Here is a 5,833-nt window from a genome sequence, read left to right on the forward strand (position 1 = left end):
CCTTCCTTCTCCACTTCCCACCTCTCCTCAGTGCACAGAGGAGATGCTCTGCCCAAAGGAGTGATTGCTAAAACCTCACACTAAGGTCCAAAAACCTGATCTCAAGGAATCGATATTCTACTCAGGTGGTGGTAGTGGTGGATTATGATATGTACATAAATAAACAAAATATGAGCTAGTTTTTTTTTTCCTTAATGGACTTTCTAATTCCAATAGTGCAACAATCAGGGACAAATTTGGGATATCTGCAATGGAGAGTACCATCTGTATCCAGAGAAAGAATTGCACAGTTTGAACAAAGACCAAAGACTATTTCTTTAATTTTTTTTAAAACCCATTATCTTATTATATAATTTTGCTATCTTTTATATTTTTTTCCTTAAAGATATGACATCATGATTGCTTTCTGTGGGGGGTGGGGAAAGGGAAGAGAGATTGGGGGGAAATTGTAAAATTCAAAAATTAATTAATTAATAATAATAAAATAATTTTTAAATGTAAGCTAGTTTTTAAAAGGAGAGAAAATTTTCCATTTGGGATCTAGAGAGAGATCTAGAGATCACAGAGAGAAGTTACAATCTGAGCTAAGGAAGATGAGAAGGATTAAGAGAAGCACCAAGCCTGAGAGTAGCATTCATGAATCCATGGAACTGGGAAATGAACTGCTAAGTTCAGAGATCAGCAGAGAGGCCAGTAGAGCTGGAACGCAGCAAACACAGTGGAAAATAGATTACAGTAAGGCTGGAGAGGTACATGAAAGCCAGATGATGGAAGGCTTCAAAAATCAGGCAACGGAGATTGTATTTTATCCTAGAGTCAATGGGGAGTGACTGAAAGATTTTGAGTAGGGGAGTGATATGTGCATGGGTTAAGATTATGTTGGCAGCCATGTGGAAGATGGATTGAAGGGAAGAGAGTGGGGGAAAGGAGACCAATTGGGAAAAAAGCACAGCCGAGAAGTCATATGAAATTGGTATCATGTGAATAGAAAGTAGTGCATTAATACAAGCTATTCTGTGGAGGAAGAATTAACACTTTCCAGGAATTTATTGAATGTTTGGAGTGAGGAAAAGGGTTAAACATGAGATTAAGGTTTTGGAAACTGAATGACTTAGAGTCAGATGCCCCCGCAATGAAAAGAGAAATGTTTGGGACACCAATAGTCTTAGAGGGTACGTTTTAGCATACTGCACTTGAAATGCCAATGGTCAACTAGTTATAGTCCTCAACCTAGGAGCTGGTAATGTGAGAATGAAGTTGGAAGAGCAATTAGATCTGTAGTTCAGCATAAATGAGTAATGGCTGCAGAAGGTCCTGCATGTTTAATCTCCTCAGTCTGGGCCATTCGGCAATTATGTTTAGGTAAGAAACAAGGCAAAAATAAAGCTTCTTCCTCATTTAAATTCAATTCACTTGCAAGTCATGGCCTCACCTTTCTGATGTCAAGAATGAAAGGCAAATAGTAGACTGTGAGGAGTAGTATCTGTCCAACTAGCTAATTCCAGTTAGGCAACATAGCACCTTCCTCGGAAGCTTCCTTCCTTTTTTCCCCCTTCTTTTCTCTCTTCTGCCTCTCCCTCTGTGCACGAAGGATATCATATCATAGCACCTTCAGGTGCTCTGCCCAAAAGAATGATCACTGAAATCTTGCAAGATACCTTGGGGGTTTACAAACTAGATTTCTTTCTTAAGGACCATGCCTTAAACCCAAATCATTCCATCTCTCATTGACCAACAATAGGTGCCAGTCCAAGCTTCACTTGGTCATTGTGTGGGACCTGATGTCTCAGTGAGTGTAAATAGTAACTGTCTCTCTTTTGGCCAGAAACCTTGATGGTCCTTCCATCCAAGATTGATTTCTTTTAACTAGGTAAAAGAGGTCATTCTTTGCCTCCTTTCTTTCTTAGACTTAATCATTGAATGAGCATTGCTTCAGTGAAACTTAGACCTGAGAAAGATTTAACTTAAAAAGGCCAAGATCTCCCACTGTATGCAGGGCATCTCCAGTTAACTTGAGCTATACCTTGCCACTGGATGCTAATGGCTCCAGAGGAGAGTGAGGCTGGTAACTTTGCACAGTCTTCCACTTAAATTCAACTCACTTATAAGGCATGGCATCACCTTTCTGACATCATGATCCTCTTCAAGAATGAAGGACAAGCCATAACTCACCCTGGGAAGTAGACTTCTCTATTATTAAAAGCAAGTCCCTAAGTAGCATTTCATTCCTTTCAGCTTGCCATTACTAATCACCACTATTCATCTTCTCTTCTAATCACAACTAGATAATCTCTTTCCTATTACTATCAATGGATTCCACACCGTCATTTCTTGCAGCACACAAAATAAAAATAAAACTGCTTCCCATTTAAAAAAATCATTCAATTCTCAATTCTACATCAAGAGCCTTATAGTTATTACTCAGTTTGGAATTTTCAATGGCCTGTCTCCTTTCTTTCCTTCTCTGGCACATTTATTTTCTCCCCTCTTTGCCTCCTCCTTGATATCTTTTTTCCCCAGTCTTTCAAGGAACATTTCATTTTCCTTGATATGTAGAGAGGAGATTTATTCTTTTATCTATTTTTACCCTTTCTAAAAGAAATACCAACTTGTACTTACTGCAACCAAAGGTCTTACTTGAAACTTGCAAAAAACACAGGTATATCTCAATCACAGCAAGCCATAGAATGTTCTCTTTGCCCTCCATTGTTACATGAAGTCAGATTCTTAGGCTTGTGTTTTTCCTTTTAGTAGCTCTCTTTGCCAACTCTTGTGACTGGCTACCTGCTGCAACATGCTTCTAGTTTGCCATACATGTTTACTACTTTGAGAACTCAAGAGTTGTTGCTTGCTGTGTTAACTCAGTTACCTGAAGTCTCCCTGATAATCTAATAAATAACAAAATTAACTTGTTATCATCTATAATAAATATTTGTGAAGGGACCACTGCATGTCAATTAAGGTTCTTGGAGTTGTGAATACTAAGAGTTTGAGATATGGTTCTCTTGTTCTCAAGGTACTAATTCTTACAATGCAGCAGTAAACTTTAATCAATTGTCCTTTCACAGTGGCAAGCGCCTTCCATAAAGCATGCCCACAAATACAAAAGAAGACACTTTTAGCTTTGGGCACCTGAATATCAAGACAAGCAAGATAAATAACATAATGACTAGGGAAGAAGCCTCAGAAATGACTCAGACAGGTCAGACAGGCATATTTATGAAAACAAATAGGAGCAATTAGGCCTACAAAGCATAAATACATAAAGACATAACTTCACGTACATATTTGAAGTAAATGAAAAATATAGAGAGACTATATTGTGATTTAAATCTCCCATCATGCTCCTCTCAGCAAAGTAATAAAATGAATTCAATTCAATTCAATTCAATTCAATTCAGTTCAATAAACATTAATAACAGTAGAAACAGGGAGAGAACTATACTATGCTAAGCAAAGCATTAAAGATAAGAAGTTGAAAGTCCTCTGGCATTAAGCTTCTCACAACCTGGGCCTAATCTACCTTTCTAGCTAAAAAAGGAGGATAGGGGATATTGACTGGAAGCTTGGGAGAGAAGAAGCCCTGCTTTGATTGTTCTCATCTCTCTGTCCCTTGGGATCTGGACTTCCTTCATTTGGGTGGAGAAGAAAGAAAGAGTATAAGAAGGAAAGAGAAAAGCCTCCAACCAGAAGTTGGGTTCAGTTCTAGAGGATGGGTCCTGAATGATACAAAAGATAGCAACTAATTGTTTCCCCTCTCTAGAAATAGATTAGGGGGGAAATGGGATTATATCTGTCTTAAAAAAATTATATTAAGAGTTAAATTTCTTTGAGGAATGAAATCTTGATATAAATTAATTAAATCTCTATCCTTACAGATGTTTAAATTATATTATATGGTTGTCTGTTCGGGATAGCACTGATTTTAGAAAAAAGCGGTTGGTTGAAGAAGAACCTGATAGCCTTTATGAGGTCCCTTTAGAACAAAAATTTTCTCACTCAACTTTCTATGATTCTATTAAAAAAAAATTTCTCTTTAAAAGAACTTGTGTTTAAACTATACCTCCTTCAATGGAGTTTCAGTTGTCTTATGAACATTGCTTTTCAATTTTATAAAATCCCTGTGATGCAGGGAGAGGACAAACAATACCTTATTTACTAATATGAAGACTGAAGAACTCAAGGAAGAAGTAACTTGTCCAGTACTATAGGTCAAGGGTGAGGCAAGATTTTCACTCCCAGTCTTTTTTCCTCCATACTTCAGAAGGACATATATGACATAGTGGTACACTACAAAGGCAGCAGCAGTTTTTACTAAAATTAAACTCAAGACAAATGTTAAAGATGGAGAACTTCATAAATTGAATATGCCACAGATATGGTGTGAGAATGGGCATTCATTAGCCTCAGAAGTGTTCTGGTTACCAATTTGCAACATTGCTCATGAGTGATGAGGTCACCCCATATCACAGGTATAAATTCCAATATCCTCTGTCTAGTTGTGACATTTTCCCTATATGTAAAATGTTTGATGGCTCAATCCTGTCCTGACCTTTATTTTTCCTTGTGAGTGCAGACCTGCAAAGTTTAGCTAACACACAAACAACAACCTCAGCAAAAACAACAGGAAGTTCTCAAACTTTATCTTTACCTACAACTGGAGTGAAAAAGAATAGTTGTAGGTCAATACACAGAATCATAGAAAAAAGATAATATGGTAGACCCAGAGAATATATAATATATTTTCTATTATCATCTTTTTTAGACACTTTTACTTTCAGCAAAATATAAACATTCAGACAACTGAGAAAATCTTTTATTTAAATTAGTTTTGATTAATGACTTGTTTCTTAAGTTATCCTAGTCATCCAAAGTATCCCTCTCTATGCCTGTCACAGAGAGTTAGCACATGAAACAAAGGGTATTTAAAAGAGAGACAGAGAAAGACTGTATTATTTAAAGAAAGGGGGAAAAGAAACAGCATAACTGATCACTATAATGAAAAATTCAAAAATCTGTGCAACATGTTTCACTTGTAGACCAACCACACTCCACTAAGGGATAAATTAGGAACATCCTTTCATATCTCTTTATTCAAGTCATGCCTACTTTTTATAATTTTATCACATTAATTTTTTTTTATTTTTAGGTGCATGGTTGTTCAATTTTCATTGTTGTAATTATTATACATATTGTTTTCTTGGTTTTTCTTACTTCACTCTATATCAGTTTATATAGATCTTTCCAAGATTCTTTGTATTCATCACATAGCTCATTTCCTCCAATAGTAATATTTCATTACATTCATGTACCACAATTTGTTCAACCACAACTCAATTGATGGGCATCAATTTTGTTTTCAATTCTTTGCTTTCACAAAAAGTGTTACTATAAATATTTTAGTGTACATTGAGATGTTCTTCTTATTCCTGATTTCCTTGACAAGTCCCAGTAATCGAGTCTCTGATTCAAAGCATATGAACATTTTAGTCACTTTATTTCCACGATTCCAAATTGCTTTCCAAAAAGGTACCATTACACAACTCCACCAAAATATACCTATAATTCCATAATTCCTTGACTACTACCACTTTTCTTGTTATCTTTAACAATTTGTAGGTTGTGAGATGAAACCAGAGTTATTTTGATTGCACTTTTCTTATTATTAGTGATTTCAGCATTCTTTAGGCAAGCCTTTAAAACTGATGTGCTATTGAAAATGAAAGTCCATCAAAGAAGGGGGCCAGGGGAACAATTCTGCAATGTGCCTTGATGTAAAAAATACTTTGAATTCAATTGAATCTGAATAAAAATACTGAAAAATTCAGATAAT

Source organism: Macrotis lagotis, chromosome 5 (genome assembly GCF_037893015.1).
Source record: "Macrotis lagotis isolate mMagLag1 chromosome 5, bilby.v1.9.chrom.fasta, whole genome shotgun sequence".
NCBI classification, from domain to species: domain Eukaryota; kingdom Metazoa; phylum Chordata; class Mammalia; order Peramelemorphia; family Peramelidae; genus Macrotis; species Macrotis lagotis.